The sequence below is a fragment of the Hyperolius riggenbachi genome, chromosome 1, assembly GCF_040937935.1.
Source record: "Hyperolius riggenbachi isolate aHypRig1 chromosome 1, aHypRig1.pri, whole genome shotgun sequence".
Taxonomy (NCBI): Eukaryota; Metazoa; Chordata; class Amphibia; order Anura; family Hyperoliidae; genus Hyperolius; species Hyperolius riggenbachi.
In genome coordinates, this window is record NC_090646.1 from 596925378 (window position 1) to 596946961 (window position 21584).

The 21584-nt window shown below is 43.5% G+C and overlaps 1 protein-coding gene across 1 annotated transcript in view; it reads right to left on the reverse strand.

The window, feature by feature from the left end:
• The window catches only part of NDUFS4 (NADH:ubiquinone oxidoreductase subunit S4), a 197081-nt gene that overhangs the window by 146344 nt on the left and 29153 nt on the right, over nucleotides 1-21584 (reverse strand). The gene's annotated exons all lie outside the window — the stretch shown is intronic.

Genomic DNA, 21584 nt, shown 5'->3' on the forward strand with positions numbered 1-21584 from the left:
AAAAATAAATACAAAAAAATCAGACATACTTGGGGCTTCCTCCAGCCCCCTTCAGGCTGATTGCTCCATCTCTGTCCTACCGGGCCGATGGATCCTCTGCTGTTCGGCCCAGTAATTCCTCTAGTTGGGGGTGTACTGCCTCGCAGGGATCGTTTTGCGTCTGCACAGAACTACTGTGCTGGATGCTCCCGGTGATGTAGGCATGATGAGTGAGCACACAGCAGGACTGGACATGCCCCAACTGGCCCCGACTGCAGGAATTACCAGACCGTATAGCGGAGTAATCAGCCTGAAGAGGGCTGGAGGAAACCCCTGGTATGTATAATTTTTTGTATCCTCCCATCTCAGGTACACTTTAAGGTTCCCATTAATGGTACAATATTTTCCTCAGATGCGATCATTCGATCAGATTTGCGGGATTGTAAGATATCAGAAGGTAATTATTGATGGTCTGTATAAACGGGTCAATTAGGGCAGATGCAATCATAAAATTCAACATTCTGATCGACCAAATTCTTTATTCCAAGGTTTCACACTGATTTTCTCCACATACTGCATGGTTTTCTGCACAACTGGATCATGTCAAATATGCTGTACCGTTAACGAGCACCTTTAGCAAGTGGCTGTCGTCCGCTTATATGTTCGTGCATGGGACAAGCGCCAACCCGCTGCCCATGCCGAACACTCACTGCTGCCTACAAGCAGCCAGACAACCCGTGGAAGCAGTTGTCAGGCAGTAGATACACAGCTTTTAACTACCCATGTGAAGGAGGCTTGAGGTGTATTCACTGACCTACATGAAGGATGAACACGGAAATAAGCATGCCGGAGAGGAGAAAAAGTTGAATACTAGGCTATGCATAACATACAATAAAAAGCCATTTCCCTACTTTATTACCCATATAGTTATCCTGCTTGCCTTTCTCATAAAATAATAAAAAGTTCTCCCAACCCCATTTCCAAGTTTAGAGTACAGCAATGTTGGAAAACGCAAAGGCATTGAGTGCTATGTTAAATTCTTTCAATAAGCTATTGAGCAGTGAGAAAAAAAATTCTCTCCTCTGCTAAAGGTTACTGAATCCTGCACAGGGCAACTCTCTGCTGTCCCCATCAAATGGTGCCCATTGATAATACAATCTATGTATCCACATCCACCAACTACACTGAGTAGCCCAAAAATTATTTGAAAATAAACCAGTTGGACATTGACGCAGAGCGGCATAACGCAGAGTTTCTTCTATAAGGAACACTCAGCTTCGGAAATCATAGTTATCACAGAAGTGATTGTCAAAATGGATAAGCTGAAAGATTTAAGTGACTTTGAAGAGCTGGTGCTAGCATCTCTGAAACAACAACTTTTTTGGGATGTTCTCGCCCAACAGTATCTCAGGTGTTTAGAGAGTGGCAGTTGAAAGAAAAAACCCAAACTATATGCGATAAGGACTTTTCTGGTTAAAAGAGGCTGGTGAATGAGAGAGGTGAAAGGCAAGTAGTATGCATAGTCCGTGGCAGCAACATGACAAATAACAGTGGAATTCCATGCAGGTGCATCACAAAGAATATCCCAACACACAAGAAGTACTTGGAAAAGGATGGGCTTTAGTAGCAGGAAACCATCAAGAGTGTCTTTAGTATCACAGAAAAATAGGAAAAGATGCCTTTTGTGGGTCCTTGTCTCCATGCTCAATTGGTCTCAATTTAGTTTAAGGAACATCAATCAGAGATTAACCTGCTTCTGTGGCCTGCTCAGTCCCCTGACCTCAATCCTATTGAGCATTTGTGGTATGAAGTTGAATGATCACCTCAAAGCTTGGAAACGCCACCATCCAATCTGACCTAACTTAGAGCTGAAATTATGTCAGCATGGGCCAACATTCCTCAGCAACAGTATCACCATCTTGTTAAGTCCACGCCAAAAAGAATATCAGCTGTGATCAGAGCTAAAGGTGAGTAAACTCGTTAATAGAGGGTGTCTCTAATTTTTGGCCACTGTATATCTTCCTGCATGCATTGTGACAGGCACGCAACTTTGCTGGGAGCTTAAAACTGAGGCAGCTGTGGTCTCTCCTGGCTGATCCCGTATGAATGGGTGGGAGGAGAGATGCCAGAAGAGTAGCCTCCTGCAAGTAATGACAATCACCCCCACCAACAGCCCACTCTATGATGAACTTCCCTCATGAGGAGATTTATTTTATATATTTTCACTTACAGGTGCTCAGTTGCCTTTAAGCCAGCAAACTTGTATTACTTATTACTCCCTCAGGTAATACTGCCCACTGTACCCGACAGCCATCTCATGTCCAGCTCATCCTCAGAGGCTCAAATAGACAAAGCACTTTACATTATCTGTCCTGGTGACAGGCATGCCAAGAACAGCATGTGAAGACTTATGGTGCACATACACTGTACAATAAAAACGTTTGATTTTCCCATTTATTCGACCAGAATGATCAAATCAAATGAAATAGAATCTTTTTTTCTGATCAAGAAAAACTAGAGATTATCCTGTTTTTTTCAATAAAAATCCGATCGGGCATATAGGAAAAAATCTTTATATTTGATCTAATGGAATAATCCAATTAAATTACCATATCTAATCGGGAAAAAAAAATGAAATAAAAATGAAAAAAATGTACCATGTACGGGCACCATTAAGCCAAGTACTCATACTCACCTGGCGATGCAGAGATGGATCCAGTGACGTCTCTCCCATGACGAGCGCTTCACCGAACCGACTTCCTCCACGCGAAGAGACTTCAAGTGATTGCGGTACTTTGCACGAGAGTCATCGGGATCTTAAAGGTCTGATCCGCAGTGACGGTCATTATCGTCACGGTTTGCGTGCTCATGCACTTGTAACCACGTCGCAAGATCACGTAAATGAACGGTCGTTGCTCAAAAGAAAAACCGCCGTTCATCGGGAAAATCGCTGGAAGAATCGTGAGGTGACTATTGGCCTTAAGGAAGAGGTGAAAAACAGAGTTATTATTGCTGTCTTACCATTTCCTGTTCAGTTAAACCCCCCTAAGCTCAAACTCACCCCTGGTTGTCTCTAGACAGGAAGTGAAGTGTGCATACAGACAGCAGTGTCAACCTGAAAGAATTTAGGCTCCCAAAATGTGCATTTAGTCTGTCGCAACCCCTTTAAAACAAACATCTTATTAAGAAATGAGTGCAGATGAGGCTCATAAAACTCAGACATCATAAAATTTGTCTACTTCAATTAAAGAAAAAGTGGAAAACGAGAAGGTGTAGATTTTAATTTTGTTTCCCATTAAAAGAAAAGCTTTCATGTTGGGGTTGAGAGCAGTATGAATCATTGGACATGCACATATTCATTTCCTGAGGCAAATAATAAACTTTGTTTGGGACGAGCTCTTAACCCAATTCAAAGCACCCAGAGACGTCATGTGAGGTCTGACATCCAGATTGCAGCATGTGGGATTTACAAACAAAATAAACAACTCACACAACTGTAAAACCTTTGGTGCTCATATGTGATGTCTCTGTATGGAGCTTTTATACCGTGCAGGATAACACTTAGGGCCAGTTCACACTTGTTGCAAAAACGTATCCGTGTCTCCGTTTTCGGGCCTGGATCAAAAACGGAGACACGGATACCAATGTTAAAAATAGCAGCTGTCTTCACCTACTTCAAAAATGGATCCGTGTGGTCCGGATATGACCTCTGAACGGAGGGTCCTGACTTGTCCGGACTTCACGTAACCGGAACGATCCCTGACAGGCAATGCAAAAACGGATCTCCCTCTACACAGAGAACATTGCACACTAAACAGAGAGAAATCCGCATTGCCAACTGTCTGTTCCTTCACCCTATAGGTCCCCCCCCCCCAGGTAACCTGAGGGGGTAGCAGCCAGGACGGGGTAGAAGGCACAGTGGCGGGGAGAGGGGATTGCCCCCCCCCCTCACCTGGGTCCTCCCCGCTCCCCCTCCAGCTATGTGCGGCAAAAGTAAAATAAGCAAACAAGCGGGAAAGCACCTTACTTCCTCTGCTCGCCATGACTTCCTGCAATGCCGCCCTCTAGAGGGGAAGCGGTGACGGGGGCGGACCCAGGTAAGGCTACCCACTCAGCCATTCTGGCAGGTTTATTTGGGGGAAAAAAAACGCAAACGGATAATAAGAAGTATGCTACAAAAGGGCAGGACGGATCCATTTGCGTTCCGGTTTCTGAAAATGGGAGCCCAGGCCACTGATTGCGTTCTGCAACCGGGTCTAGTGTGGCCCAACCCTAACAGTATGACACAACCAGCAAGCTCACATGCAGCTACGGGAAGCAGTATGGACATCCCAGGTAAAAAATAAAGGCACGCCATTTTCTTGCAAAGAAGTAAAACTCCTGACACCTCAGAGAGAATGACAACTATCAGCCTCTGGGTTTTTTTTTACCCCCCCCCCCCTCCTCTGGACAAAACCTAGTGGTCTTCACGGGGCCATTCACTGAGAGCACAGCACAGAGTGTATTGGCCCTTAAAGACCACTAGGTTTTGTCCAGAGGGAGTACTGCATTGCCCCTTAAGTCTGTGCATGGTTCGGGAACCACAAGCAAGTAATTACAATCTAAGGATTTTTTTTTCTTGCAAGATAATCACATAGCATTTCAATGGGATTTTGTTCTGGGTTGCAATATGGGCATTTAATCCTATTCTTAAAGGAATACTATCGATACCCAAGTGTTCTAAAATGACAGTGTGCAAATAATGTCTAAGTAGCAGTGTAAACATTTTCCTACTTTTCATGTTAAATATCAGAGGCAAAAGCTGTAATTTATTGAGGGTAGGATTTAGCTATATTGGGACAAATCAATTGCAGAAGGGGTGTCTGCTTCAATGCACAGCCAGAGTTGCATATCAGACTACAGGAAGCAAATATCAAACATATCAAACTCTGAAAGCAAAAACAGTATGAAAAGCTGTGACAATTCGTTACATTTCCTCTGCTCTCTTCAGACAGTCAGTCAGAAACACAGGACACAGGATCTGCAGCTGTTAGGAGCTCTCTCTCTCTCTCTCTATCACACACAGAGCTACACTGATCAAGTGTGAGGGGAATTTCCCCTCTCCTCATGGCTCAGTCAGCCGTCAGTTTTGGCGTCAGTAAAGATTGAAAGTATTTTGATAACAGTAAACAATGAAGTTGCTACTAAAATGTATACACCAGTACTTAGCAGCACTTCCCAAACAATTCCTGTGTCAATTGAAAAAAATATGTGAATCGATAGTATTCCTTTAAGGCCTGAGCACACAGCCACATTGCTGATTCAGCAACACAACTCAGCAGTGCTCTCCCCAGAATTTTATTCCAGCCGAGTGGTATGAAAAAGTAGTGGCACGATGGTGGAATGCAGGGGTGGCGCTTCTCTGTGCAAATCTGCTTACCGGATAGGAGGAGGGTGAGGTGGTGTGCTGAGGATAGCTGGGTGGTCACCAAAATTAGACAGGTGGAGTATCCGGTTAAAAGAGCCTGGGGAGAACACTGCACAGGGACATCAGTCAGTATATAGACAGCAATGCCTGATGGACACACTTATGCACATGCGTTTAAAGCACAATGCAGAGCAGTATCACTCAGCTTAGTTTACTGGAACATAGAGCAACGCAGGTAAACGTGTGTATAAAGGATGCCCAGCTGGGTTGCTGAGTGAATTTCGGGACAGAAATAGGCCGCACAAGTGCGCAGTGGTACGGCGGCCGAATTGCGAACGAGCGACGAGATGACGAAACCCCCGTCGCTGCCACCGCAATGTATAAATGTATGTAGTGTAGTGCATTTATACATTACCTGTCCAGTGTCAGCCTCCACCTCGCAGGGTTCCGCATACACGCCGGCGGCGCATAGCGTCTGACGTCAGATACTATGTGCCGCTAGTGTGTATGCGGCTGTTACACGGCACGTCCATCTTGCCGTGTAACAGCCGCATACACGCTAGCGGCACATAGTATCTGACTATGCGGAAGCCGCTACAGAACAGGTAATGTATAAATGCACTACACTACATACATTTATGCATTTTGGGGGCAGCGGTGGGCGGATGCGGCGGCTCAGCCGATTCCCTGATTATTTCATGCTGAAATCAGATGGGAATCGGCCTGTAGTGTATGGGCAGATTCGATTAGAGACAAATTTATCTCTAATCAGATTCGATTAGAGATACATTTGTCTCTTGGTCGAATCTGCCTATAATAGTTCTAATGTATGACCACCTTTAATAATAATTAACCCCTTCTATTTCTGTATCACAATGGCCTCAATTCACTAAGTCAAGCTGGAGATAATAAGGCAAGATAAAACTTACCTCCACACATCGATCTTGCCTCATTAAGGTGTAGAGATAAGTTTTCACAGTGAGAGAGTTACCTTATCTCTTCAGTCCTTAAGATACCTTCACTGTAGTTATTTTCACATGCAGTAAATTAACAGCCTGACTTTAGAAATTCTGGAGTTATTTTAAGGATTGAAGAGTTAACTTTAAACCCCATCTACACCATACAATTTTTTGTCCGATTCGATTCAATCCGACATGTCCAATCGGGATTCGATTTGATTCAATTTGCCATTGTTTTGCAAATTGAATCGAATTTGTAAGTAAGTCGGACAGAAAATCTCATAGTGTGTACCCAGCATTACTTTCCCTTCAAAAACGAAGGCCAGTATTAGGGGGAACCAATTAAACTAACTCTTATTTTTCTGTGAGGAAACTGGAGTGCCCTGAGGAACCACACCCAAGGAGAACATACAAACTCCATGCAGATGACCTATGGCCCATGTTTCATTTTGGCACCCCAGTGCTGCAAAAATCACACTTATCTTAAGTATCGATGTGAAAAACTGATACGGTAGAATCTTATTATAGTAAACCTCTGGATATAGTAAACTCAGTCCTCAGCTCCCAGGAAATGCGACTATATAAATATACAATGTATAACCAATTCTGATATAGTAAACTACTTTTCCTGGTCCCTTGGAATTTACTATAAAGGGATTTTATCGTAAAGCTAACCAGGTCATACACTCACTACCAAAAATATACAAGAACTTCAGCAATCTGACAAAGCAAGAGCAACTTGCCTTTGAATGCGCAGCGTATATACAGTCATAGTGAAGATGAATACTTGTCATTCCTATGTGACTGATAGAGTATTATGAAGTGATGAATTTCATCCTAAATCAACAGAGTACAGTGACATGAACAGCACTGGCAGCAGGAAGATGCACACGAGACAAGGTGTCTGACAAAGGGGAATGGTGAAGCATCTTCAAAGCCGCTTCAACACCATTAGTCATGCTTGCAACACCTTGAAGGGAAAAAAAATCCTAAAATGAGACTGCAGCTAGACTGTGCAGCTTATCAGAAGGCGCAAGGGGGTTCTGACTACAGGAGAGACTGATGAGATTACAACAGAATGGAGAGTTCCAATGGGATGCAAATTAGGTAGAGGAAGCTACAAATGGACGGTAGAACGATCTACAGGCTTGGACATTTCAACATTACTATGAGCAGGTGGACCTCCGCTTTCATCTTCAAATAGCACACAATTTTTACAGCTGTCTGCCAGGTGGGTATGCAAATACAAGTTGGCTTCTGAATATGGCAGACCAGGTTGCGGTACTAACTGTGTGGGCGTAACTTCAATGGAACAATTAAGTATAAACCCGTCCAATGGAAGGATGCCTTGTAGAACGCCTTTGTCTGGACCACATAATCGTTTTGCTGTCACGGCAGCTTTGTGTTCATACAATAAAACCTAAGGAACTTACCCCTAGAAAAAACATATTTAAGACCCAAGCTAAAGGCTGTACCTGCTTCATGATTTTCTGTCGATTTTCCAGACGACCGGCGATTTTTTAAGCAACAAGAGGTCGCTTACGCGATCTTGCAACATGGGTACAGGCGCACGATTACGCGAACGCTGCTTAGCGCCGCACAGTGATAACGGTGGTAACGGAAGATCTATAAGATCCCTGATGGCTCCTATATAAAGTATCGCAATCGCTTAATGTCTCATTCGTGCCAGTCTTGTAATGTCACACATACCTGCCGGCCGGAAGATGGATCGGTGGAGCGCTTGTCATCAGGGAGATGTTGCTGGATCCATCCTCCTGCATCGCGAGGTGAGTATGTAGCTTAAACAAGCTGACCATATTGCACCCACAGCATTATAAACAGAAAACACATTACCTGGCTACTCCTCTACCATTGTTTAAAGGAGATCCGAGGTGAAAATAAACTGATGAGAAAAAACATTTTATCTATCCTCAGTTTCCTAAAAATGACGTTTTTTTTTTCGATATCCCACAGTGTTATTTTATATTTATTAGTGTTTCATCGTCTCTGCTCAATGACAGCTTCCTTGAAGTATGCCAGAGCTCAAATCTATGAATTATTGATTTTTTTTTAAATCGCTTTCCTCCTCTTAGAAGCCATTTACTGACAGGAAAGTGTTTTATGGCTGTAATTACTTATCAGTGAGGGTTATGTTATAGTCTGACCCAGTCCGACCCAGACAGAAACTGTCACTTCCATACCTGATATTTAACTTTTTCAGGCAGACAAAGAAAAAAGGAACACAGCCTAGCTATTTGGAAATCCACTACCCGCTCTGGACCTCCTCTACCACTCAAGGCTGAGCTCCAGAGCTTTGAGGATCGCAAAGGACCCCTCACACCCAGGCAACCGGTTTTTCATCCAGCTTCCTTTAGGCCGGAGGTACCGGTCCATCTACACCAGGACCACTAGACACAGAAACAGCTTCTTCCCCTCAGCTGTCAACTCACTAAACTCTCTCCACGCACTCCCCACCACAACGTGATCCTGTTTTGCCGTCACACATATCCATAGCAGCGCCAAAGCCCAGTGAATAACTTGAGTGTTTGTGAAACTATACAAAAATTGAGTGTTTTTTGCTTATATGTCTTTCTCTGAATGAAATGTCTGATATAGTGTTGATCCTTTCTGATGTATTCTATGTACTCTATCCTACCTGTACCCTGTACGTGCCAAGACAAATTCCGGGCACGACCCAGTCGTGCTTGGCGAAAATAAAGATTCTGATTCTATTTGTGTGCTAGGCACTGTACATACACATGTCTAGCTCATGTCACCTCGTGTGTCCATTAAAGTGGCTTGATGCATCAAGTTTAGCCTACCACTTTCTTAAAAATGCAAATCGCACTAAAAACACATAAAACATAAACGTATGCAGTTTTTCTCCTTTTTTGCTTCCATTTGATATCTTAGGAGCCTGTGCAGTAATTGTCTCAGCATGCAACACTGCTAGGAGAGGGGGAGAATCAGCCTGAGATGAGTCACATGAATGTTCATATGGATGGAAAAAAACAAAACGTATTTCATAAAACAATAACTATTGTGCAAGCATAATCAGTTTTTTGTTTAGGTCCAGTGAACCTGAAGTAAGGAGAACACGCATGGGTCCCTGGTTCAAATCCGAACCAAGGCACTATCTGCACGGAGTTTGTATGTTCTCCCCGTGTCTGAATGGGTTTCCTCCTGGCACTCCGGTCTCCTCCCACATCCCAAAGCACGTACAGTAAGTTAATTGGCGTACCCCTAATTTGGCCCTAGACTAGGATACATACACTACACACGATTCACACAGACATAGGACTATGGTAGGGACTGAAATGTGAGCCCCTCTGAGGGACAGTTAAGTGACCAGACAATATATACTCTGTACAGCGATGTGGAAGATGCCGGCGCTATATAAATACTAAATAATAATATGGAGAGGGAAGGCTCTGGATGCAATAGAGCCTTCCTGGTCGTGTAAGAGATAAGTGGCCGCTGGGAGACTTGGGCGCAGGATACAGCCGGTATGGCTTATCCTGCTGCTGCACAAGCTCCCGGTGGCGGTAAATACTATTCCCCCCAAATAACACTCCTAATTAATGCAAACATCCTATACCCTACAAGTCACTAATCTTAACATGGCAGGCTAAAAGTAGGTTACTAAACATGTGGAAAATACATCCAATGATATGGATATTCGGTTTATTTACTTGCATTCTTTTTTCCTTCCTTTTCATTTATCTTTATCTTCTCTATTTTTGTTGCTCTTCACTTCTACTTCCTACTGCTTATGGGCATACTCTATACACGATTAGGAATAATCAGCAAGTATTATCTTAAGAACTAAAATTTCCAGAGTGTTTAGAGAATTTTAGTTCTCACATGATCTCTACGACAACAAACCTATTTGTTCTATTATATACCCATCAATACTATATGTTGAAGAGATCGCATTAACGAGTATTAATCCTATTATGTTTTATCCTTATCAGGTAACATTTAGTAAATATGTAGGATATGAGGTACTTTTATCGTTCACCAAGCAAGAATTATCTTTCATAGTTCTGTATATGTAATGTCAAAATTATTGTACATGTTTAATAACTGTACCTTATTATATAAGTATTTTTAATTATACTGTTTGTAATTGTTGAAAATGTAATAAAAATTTAAAGTGAAAAAAAAAGAAAAATACTATTCCCCTTCTAGGTCTAGGTGGATAGTGGGGAATGATGTAATTCAGCTTCCAGCAATTGTTGGAAGCTGAATTAAGGTGTTTTAAATGTAACTTAAAGGGAACCTAAACAGAGGGATATGGATTTTTCCTTTTAAAATAATACCAGTTGCCTGACTCTCCTGCTGATCCTGTGTCTCTAATACTCTTAGCCACAGCCCCTGAACAAGCATGCAAATCAGGTGCTCTGACTGAAGTCAGATTGGATTAGCTGCATGCTTGTTTCAGGTGTGTGATTCAGCCACTACTGCAGCCATAGAGATCAGCAGGACTGCCAAGCAACTGGTATTGTTTAAACGGAAAAATCCAATTCCCTCTCAGTTTAGGTTCCCTTTAAGCTCAGTCTTCTCATGGCGCCAAAGTTACACTCTGTGCGCCGATATAGCTGTAATTCCTATTACGGTCTACGGTGGCGCCCAAATCTCCTGCGCTGGATTCCCTATGTTAATCCTGGTCCTCTCTTCATCACCTTTTTACCGCCGCCCCCACTGAATTGACTTAGCTGGCTTGCACAACATCTGGAATATGGAATTCAGTTCTGAGCACCACATTACAAAAAAGATATTGCAGTTTTAGAGCAGGTGCAGAGACGAGCTACAAAATTGATACGTGGGATGGAAGGTCTCGCTTACCAAGAAAGGTTAGATAAACTGGGTTTATTTAGTCTAGAGAAAAGACGCCTTAGAGGGGATCTAATTAACATGTATACATACATCAGAGGGCAATATAATAGCTTGGCAGATGAGCTTTTTGTCCCTAGGCCTTCTCAAAGGACTAGAGGACATGATCTGCGCATGGAGGAAGAACGTTTTAGCCATTTATTTAGGAAAGGGTCCTTTACAGTAAGAGTGATTAAGATGTGGAATGCATTGCCACAGGAAGTCGTTATGGCAAACTCTATACCTGCATTTAAAGGGGGCTTAGATGCTTTTCTTGCGTTGAAAGACATGGCTACAATTACTAGGTAATGCCTAATGATGTTGATCCAGGGATTTTATCTGATTGCCATCTAGAGTCAGGAAGGAATTTTTTCCCTTTTGGGGCTAATTGGACCATGCCTTGAAAGGGTTTTCGCCTTCCTCTGGATCAACAGGGATATGTGAGGGAGCAGGCTGGTGTTGTACTTTGTACTGGTTGAACTCGATGGACATTGGCCCTTAATTCACTAAGATCATGCTAGAGATAATAAGGCAAGAGAAAACTTACCTCCACACGTGAGAGAGTTATCTTACCTCTTCATTCCTTAAGTTACCTCTCCTGTAGTTAATTTACCTCCTCTGTAGTTATTTTCACATGCAACTAATTAACAGCCTGTCTTTAACTCTGGGGTTATTTTAAGGATTGGAGAGTTAATTTAAAGACAGAAGAGTTAACTTTAGGCTTGCCTGAGGTAAAATGTTTCCTGAATACAACATGCCTTATCACCATGGTAACAACTCTAGAAGAGTTATTAAAGACAGGAGATAAGTTAGCGAATTGAGGCCATTGTCTTTTTTCAACCAAAATAACTATGTAACTATGTAAAATGGGGGGAAAGCGGTGGAACAAAAGGCTGAAGAGAGTACTGGGAAGGTTCTATGGGATTCAGAGCCTTCCTTTAAGTAGGTGAGTAACATTTATTTCTAGCCTGCTTCAGGTTCACTTGGTACCTTCCATATTCCTCACACTTCAGCTTTACATTAAAGGCCATCTATAATCAAACGTTCATGCAGGATTATACAATTGTATGCATCTTGAAAAAAGAGCAATCAAATGTTGACAAGGTGGCATTTGACTGGTCTGATTTAAAGCTACATAATGTTGCATAAAAAAATTGCATAATCCTACACTAACTTTGAACGATTTGCCTCTCTTTGATCATCCCTTGTAGTTTCTAGTCTGGGCCTGGATCATCTTACCAGCTGGTGAGACCTATGCTTCCTGTGTAAGCTGCTGCACGATTACTGAGGGAACTTCCTGTCATCTGTGACTTGCTTGTGCATGGCTGCAGCACTACAGCGTCATCCAGGTTGCACACTAAGTACTGTACCTATGCTTCCTGCAGCAAGCTGTTGTGTGATTTTGCATGCAAATCCCTGCATATTGAGCACTGTGCTCAGTTGGTGAAGCAATAAAAAGATAAAATGACTCCCAATGATTGAATGAATTAAGATACAGTACCATAGTATACTTTATGTGCTTAGGGATGACTATTTCTGATATAGTCATCTATTGTTCTCGGTCCCTTGGAGGGATTCTACTGTGTCAGGTTAGTAGTGAACAGGCCAACACAGGTGTGCTTACGTGCTACTGTAGTCTTCAGAGGTTTTTATCGATCTGTTTACACAGTGACAGGAATGCTATTAGTATCTCCCGTAACCATCAAGAATCTAGTCATCTATGTACTATCTAGGCTTCTGGCCGCTGTGCAGCTTTGATGGGAAGAGTGTGATATTTGCAGCAAATTCACAGAACTTCTCATGACCCCTTATCCCGACACAGCTTTGGAATAGTTCTTCTGTACTACGGATCCGGCCTTTTCTCACCAACACGACAAATTCAGTGGCAAACTTCGTTGTCAAAATGATTTAAGAGGAACATCTTCAGGTCGTCACCTTTACCGAAATTAGAAACTCAGACATTTCATCAATTTTCTAAAACGCATACCGATCTATAGATGTGTGTAAGTTTACATAATGTCAATAAAGATGACTGCAGGAAGCTCTCTCCTACTCTAAAGCATAGCCGTTGTCTCACGTACACAACCACTTGACATGTATGCCCTCAGCAGTTAACACCATAAAGAAGATTTATGTTAGAAACAGAGCACCATACATTTTCCCCCAGTGTGCAATAGGTATATTGCACCTGCTGATCTTGCACATGCACAGTGCTATCTGATTCTCTACCGAAGCAGTTGCTCCTACTCCTTATAGTTCAGAATACATCAAAGCTTCCATTTAGCTAATTGGTGCTAAATAACCCCCAGTATAGGTAGCCCGTATAGTTGCCCCAATATAGGTTAGATAGGTAGGTGCCCCCGTATAGGTTAGATAGGTAGCCAGTATATTTGCCCCAGTACAACCTGCCCCCGTATAGGTTAGATAGGCAGCCAGTATATTTGCCCCAGTATAACCTGCCCCCGTAAAAATATATCTCTCCAGCATCTTGGGCCTCAGATACACGAGACATTCCAAGCAATTATACAAGTATATACAAAGTTGATGTGCGTTTGAGACATCTCCAGCAGGGATGTGCTCACGAGTAATTACAAGTAGCTAGTGATCTGCATAGAAGCTGCAGGCAGCTGGGTAATTAACCCCCTCTCTCCCATCCGCATACCTGAGACAATTAAGCCTCATTAGAATCATGAATTTGAGTAGCTAGCTACTTGTAATTACGCATGAGCACCTCCCTAATCGCAAGTCTGGTATATGTTCATATTAAAAATTACATAAGAATGAGAAACTCTAGGATATACATGTCAAACTCCAGCCGGCGGGCCAAATCTGGCCCTCAGAGCCATTAAATTTGTCCCTCAAGTGGTTTCCCCACTTTGCATTACGTTTGGCCCACTATAGACTACCAAGGAAACTATATTGGAGGTGAAGCCTTAGATCAGCAGTAAGCCCATATGGGGGAGGGAGGGGGAAAGCACTAAACACCAGGGAACTGTATATGGGAGGGAGGGGGCCACCTACGAACTTTTATAAGGGAGAATGATGCCCAGTAGACATCGAGATTGGTCCACGACTAGGTCCCCGGTGTACAACCACAGTCCACTTTGTATTTGAGCTTGGCACCCCAGCTCTAGGAGGAGGTCCCTGCTGCTCACTCTGCAAGTATATACGTGTACACATGTATTTTACCTATTGACCTTGGGGACAGTTGTAGGTACACTAGATTCTCAGCCGAATTCCGTCCAGTGTGTGTATGCTTCAAAGTCACACCTGTCGGTAATATTTCACATTTTCATATTTGTCACAGTAGTAAAATAATGCTAATCCTTATCTAATTCTCTCCAGATAAATGCATGGCTGAGGGCCCTGCTTCAACCCTGCCTGATCCCTGCCCTCCCCCGACAGACTAATGAATATATTTGCCCACACATTATTCATATTATCAGCGGAAAGGAGAAGTATTTTCATAATGTACATCCCCTACAATGATAAAAGTCATTTGGTAGTGATTTACAACACAAAAGAGGGGGAAAGCAGCCACATTTGCCATGTGAACAATTTGCTAACACATCACAGAAATTACTCGGAAATTACCACAATATTTCTGGATGGAGAACAGAAAACGTATACATCCCAGCTGAATTTCGCAACTCGGAGGCCGAATAATTCTCTAATATTCAAACTGTCTTAGACTGAGAGAGGCTAATTGCGCCAAGCAAGTTACCAGCAATCTGTTATGAATAAGCTATGATCAGTGTTTGCCCACACAAACACTAAGTGCGCCTACAGCAGTCTGATGCGGTTTTATCCTCGCTGTCCCTACGGTCAGAGAAAGCCCAAGACGGAGGAAGCTATTTAACACAATGGCTTCCATTACAAAACTGTTCCCAAAGCAGATGTCACCTTAAAATACCTTTTAGGGCATCGGAAAAGCTATTTTTGGCGCTGTATATTTATTAGAAATGGTCGTTCAACCACAAACACTGCTTAAAATAAGACTGGCTAAAAATCACAGCATTTAAACTAAGAAAAAAATACATAGCGTTCTTTGAAAAAAAATTAAGTAGAGGAGATTAGTTTCCAATCTGCAGTTTGAAAATAAACCAAATATAGTTTTTGCATTATTTTCCACGGATGTATTTGCAAATGTATTTAAAGAATACCCAGGCAGCTCGGGGTGACCCAAAACTGCCAGGAAAGTATAAGGGACCGTTAAAGGGACTCCGAGCACCTCTCATGGGCATGCCTTTAAGACTTCGACCAGTACTGCAAAGTACTTAAAGATGCATACATTTCTGTAGCTTGTGTTCTCCTCTTTTATTTGATGGACGAATCGCCGTTCTACACCAAACAGTTTTCGTTTGATTTCAAATTAAAAATCGCGGGTGCCCTCTTGGCTATGTTATAACTTCCGGGTCACCCCTGTCATCTCTGTTAGAGAAGTGCATCACTGAATGAAGCAGGAAGAGGAAGTGACACGCATGGCCATTGCAAGAGGCTCCTCCAGAGGGGTCATAGCACAACTTTGTTGGAAGTCGTCTGGCTTAAAGGCATGCCCATGAGAGGTGCTCAGAGTCCCTTTAAAGCTCTCCTGCTAAAACTACAATGCTTAGTGCAATTTTTTCTTAAAACAGAAGGTATTTGTGATAATTCAGCTTTAAAGTGACACTAAAGCAGAAAAAAAAAACCTTAAAGAGAACCTGTACTGAGTAAAAATATTTAAAATAAACACATGAGGTAACTTCGAATGAACATTACATAGTTACCTTGCCATCAGTTCCTCTCAGAAGCTCACCATTTTCTCCTGACAATAATCCCTTCCAGTTCTGACAACATTTTGTCAGATCTGAAATATATCAGTTGCTGTCAGTAAAATATCAGTTGCTGTCAGTTATAGCTGAGAGGAAAACTGATGTACCAGGTAATGTCCACGTTTCCCTATGGCTCAAGTGGGCGATGTTACAGTTTAACTGTGTGCTGACCAGAAAGCTGTTATGGGTAGTGGCCATTTTCAAAATGGAGGACGGAAAATTCCCTTGATCACAGTGAACAACCAGGACGCGGGACAGGAGAAAGAGATTGAGGAGTAGACTACATGGAAGGTAAGTATGACTTGTGTATGCTTATTTTGACTTTTAATTTTCAGTTCAGGTTCTCTTTAAGATATAATGAACTGTATGTGTAGTACGGATAATGAATAGAACATTAGTAGCAAAGAAAAGTCATTTTTATTTTCAGTTCAGTGTGCGGCTCACGGAGTCACGCTGACTTCATCCGGACTGTACTGCGCAGGTGCAGTAGTTCTGCATCTGCGCAATACAGTCTGGATGACATCAGTGCTACGCGCTGAAGCGCAAGTAGATGCCGACCTAGCGAGGTTGGCATCTGCACCGGAGGGGACCGGGAGCCCCGGGTAATTCGATTTTTGCTTTTTAATCATCTTGGACTTTCCCTTTAACTCTTCCTGTACTGGAATCAATATGAGACACATATTTGCTATTAATGTTCTATTTCTTAGTTGTACTACACATACAATTCATTATCTCATAAGTTTATATTATACTTTTTATCATAAGTTTATTTTCACTTCAGATTCCCTTTAAAGGTATTCTGTGGTATTGTAAAAATCAAAACGAGCTGACTCTTACCTGGGGCTTCTATCAGCCCCCCTGCAGCAGTGATGTACCACGCCATCCTCTTCCGATGCCCCGCCGGTGGTCCCGGGTGAATCACGCAAGTGATTACACTGCAGCTGCGCGCCCGTGCTCGCTCCCACGCGCGTCATCGGAAGCTTGCATTATTCGTCTGTTTAGACGAATATTAGACCGGCGGCGGGAACGGGTGATCGGAGGAGGACGGCGTGGGACATGACAGCTGCAGGGGGCCAACAGAAGCCCCAAGTAAGTGTCAGCTTGTTTGATTTTTACAATACCACAGAACCCCTATAAGTGAACAATGCATCACTACTAAATATGCAAATCATCTCTTTATGCCCTAGAAACCAGGCTTACATCCAGAACCACTTGTGTAAAGCAAGCCTACCGCTTATACATTTACAGAGCCACATCAACCCAACATGCACACAGCCTGAACTGTTGGTTCTCCTCAGTGCATGGCAGGGATTGATATGGCCTATGCGATAGGGCTTGGGATAGTACAGCAGAATACTCAAGCAGCTCGAGGGTGACCCATGGTAACCATGGCTTTATAACAGTGGTCCTCAAACTAAGGCCCGCGGGCCGAATGTGGCCCCCTGGGGCTTTTTTACCGGCCCTCCACACACAAATTGTATTACTTATAGATGCGGGCAGCTACATCTTTAAATATTGGTGGTCCGCATATAGAATAGCAGTGCTGGCACCACCCATCCACATTGAAGCCAGAAAGTAGTAATTCGCTGGTTTCCAATCAAATTCCACATCAGATGACACTGCTGTCCACTGCAGGTTGTCACCTGGGTATGCTTCACTGTCTGGCCCGCAAAGACTTCTACATCATTTTATGTATACTCCGGCCCCCCAGCAGACTGAAGTATGCTGACCCGGCCCTCGACCCAAAATGTTTGTGGACCCCTGCTTGATAATGTCAGTTGGGCTTATCATGCTACTAGATTAAATGCTTCACAACATGGCTACAATGTGTTTTTGCAATATAATTATTAATACATGCTTATCCATGCCTGCATTGCAATGATATGCTTTAATTATAAAACAAACACTAAATGTGCTTACACTAGAGTTTTAAGCACCAGCTCTATTTGCTCAACCAATATCTTATTATTTTATTAGCAAAGTTATTTAATACCCACAAGACTATACAAATTCACAGCATGAGGTCAAAGACTAATGTACAGAATCAGCACGCTGTTCTGGATACTCAGCCATTACTAGAGTGTTCCCATTCAAGAAAAACTCAGCACGCCCAATGCTCAAACCTGAACTCTGTGCAGAATGAAAAATACTTCACTTATTCTTTAATTAAAAAAAAAAAAAAGTAACAGTGGCCTAGCTTTTATATGTTTCAACTTTCTTTGAATATCAAATTCTTGCTCTGTCCATAACTGCACCCCAAACCAAGTGAAATTGTTCTGTTCCACCTTTAACTTTCTAACTTTAAGGATACCTGCAACCAATCTCCGACAGAAAAAAAGTTAGACACTCACCTAAGAGGAGGGAAGGTTCTGGACCCCTTAGGGCAGCGCTGGGCAAACTATGACCCGCGGGTGCTGTTACACGCAACCAGATCCCCCTCTCTCCCTGCAGAGTTGTGAGCGGTTGGCTAGTGTGTAATAAGCTGGCATGACTCGACGTCACGCACTGTGGCTATGGAGATGCGACGCGGGAATTGGTGATCGAGGTTAGTTTCAAATCTCCAGCCAGCCGCTTGCAACTTTGCACGGAGGGAGGGTGGTTGGAATTTAAGGAATGCAGCCTGGGCCGCTTAAAGTTTGCCCAGCCCTGCCTCAGGGCCTTCCTGGTCCTCTTTGTGTGCTCTCATTCCACCGCCATGCCACCGTTCAAAGTTCCCGCCAGCTGCGTCTTCATGGAAGTACTACCGTAGCCTTCCAAGTTGACCCGAAGGCTTCGACATTAACCGCTTCACCCAAAGGCGGTTTTTACCCTAACGGACAAGAGCAATTTTCACCTTTCCATGCTCATCCCTTTCATTTGCCAATAGCTTAATCACTACTAATCACAATGAAATGATCTATATCTTGTTTTTATCACCACCAATTGGGTTTTTTGGAGTTGAGATTTGTTATCAGTAATTACTTTATTTTCTACGCATTTTAAAGGGAAATAAAAGGAAAAAAAACACACTATTTCTCCAATTTCCTCCCCTATGGTTTTAACCCTCCTGGCGGTAACCCCGGTTACGTAGTTCGGGGTAAGCCGCGCAGGAGGATTTCTCAGGCCCTGCTGGGCTGATTTGCATAATTTTTTTTTTGCAACACGCAGCTAGCACTTTGCTAGCTGTGTGTGCACTCCGATTGCCGCCGCTCCGCGCTGATTAGCCGCCGCTCCGCCCGCGCTGAGGGGTGTATCGGGACTCCCTTTGACGTCATGACGTTGATGACGTCATCCTGCCCGTCGCCATGGCGACGTCATCCTGACGTCATCCTGCCCTCCAGCAAATCCCGTTCTTTAAACGGGATTTCCTAAACGCAGATTGCCGGAGGTGATAGAAGCGGGTGGGGGGATGCTGCTGCACAGCGGCTATCATGTAGCGAGCCCTGGGCTCGCTACATGATTTAAAAAATAAAATTTAAAAAAAACACTACTGCGCTGCCCCCTGGCGGTTTTTAATAGACCGCCAGGAGGGTTAATATGAAACAATGTGTTGCTGTGGTCCCTAGGCAGTGAGAGAGCCTGGGGCCCCACAGCCCCCCCGGTTGTATGGGGGCAATGGGAAGCCTCCCCGAGGCGCTCCTGGATAGTGCTGTATAGCATGAACTAATTCCCGCAGGGCAACCGCTTCGCGGTATTGGTTTTTGACCCTGCAAAGTTTGGCATGCGAAAGCAGATGCATTTCTGCATGAGCATGTCTCATGATAAGCCATTTTAGCCAGATTTGCACAGCTAGACTTGAAAGGGTTAAGCTTGGCGTAGAGCACGCATACATTTTCTTGTGATTGTTAATATGAAACAATGCTACTGTACATAAAACCCACACATTTTATCTGCCTATTTGTCCTGGTTATTACAAGATTTTAATTATGTTCCTAGTACAAAGTATGGTGACCATATTATTTGGAAATAAAGGTGTATTTTTTCTTTGGTGGGGTTTTTTTTCTCACTATTTTCACATGCACAGGAATGCACGTGCGGGAGCGCGCACGTGCACCCGCGGGTGCACGCACACAGCGGCAGCAGCACTGTGACTTAGAAAACCGTCCTGGAGCCATTAAGAGGCTCTAGCAGGAAGTTTCTATAAGTCAGCATGTCATTAAGTGGTTAAAGTATGATACTGAAACAAGGGGACGCAAAGAGGACTGGAAAGGCTCTTAAGGATACAGAGCATTCCCGCTTCTTAGGTGAGTATGTAACTTTTCCTTGGGATGGTTACAGATCTCCTTAGTGAAGCTATGTCTATGGACTTTGGAGTGAGTCGGAGACCTGAGTCACATTTTGCCTGCCTCTTCAATTAGTTTGATATACCCCTTCCAGTGAAAGAGATACACCTGTAACCACAGGGCCTTATGTGTGGGGAGTATTAATGCTTTTGCCTAAATTATCATTTTAATAAGAACTAAAACTCATTCTCCCCATACTGCATAAGATAAAAGCACAGCACAACTGCCTCCTGTATTGGCCAGAGATCTGAAACTTGAATTATAAAACCTACAGCCCCTCCAAAAAACATGTAGGATTACTGCATCACTGTGTTCGTCACAGCATTGTAATGGAAGATTGTGAATGTAGCCTCCTCCAGTAAGCAGCATAGATGAGCACTTCTCTTAGGCGCTTTTTCCACAGCGAGCTTGTTGGGAAGTTCAACCTCCTGCAGTGTTCTCCCCAGAATTTTTTTCCTGCCGGGTGGCATGAAAAAGTGGCCGGGTGGGGCATGACATTTCAATAGGAGGAATTTGATAGTACCTTGAACCCCTATGGTTGCATGGCGGAGAAAGTTAGGCTGGCCATACAATCTTGGTTGTTCAGTCTTACCCTGTTTATGTAGTATAATAGCTTATCAAGACAATCTTTTCAAAGTATTTTCAGTCTATTGGGCCTTAAGGGCTCGTTTCCACTATAGCGAATCTGCATGCGGGCACTGCATGCGGATTCGCATAGTCAATACAAGTGGATGGGATTGTTTCCACTTGTGCGTCGTGCGGGTGCGTTTTGGCGTGCGAGCCGTCAGATTTCGCGTGCGGCAGGAATGCGGGCGAATCGCCCGCAATGCTTTTAATACGGAAATCGCATGCGGCTTTGTCATGCGGATTTCCCCGCGATTTCGCATGTAAAGCTATGGAGCTTTACACAGGCAGTTTGCCATGCCATGCGAAATCGCATGCGAAATCGCGGGGAAATCCGCATGCGATTTCGTCCGCGGTGGAATCCAGGCGATTCCGCACCGCAACAGTGAAAACGAGCCCTACTTTATAGATTTGGTAAATCTGTACAGTCTAGATTGTATGGCTTATGGCCTCCCTGAGGGCCCTTTGGCACTAGTGAATTGTGATGGCCTTGTTTCCACGCAGGTCACAGCTATGCCAATGAAAGTCTATGGGGCCTTTCATACCAATGCGGTGCAACGAAAGTGACGTTTTCGCCGAATCCCCAAAACGAGCGCATACCTACTTTACAATGCGACCTCTGCCACGACCTGCGGTGGATCGGAAGACATGTCTATGGCGACGTGTT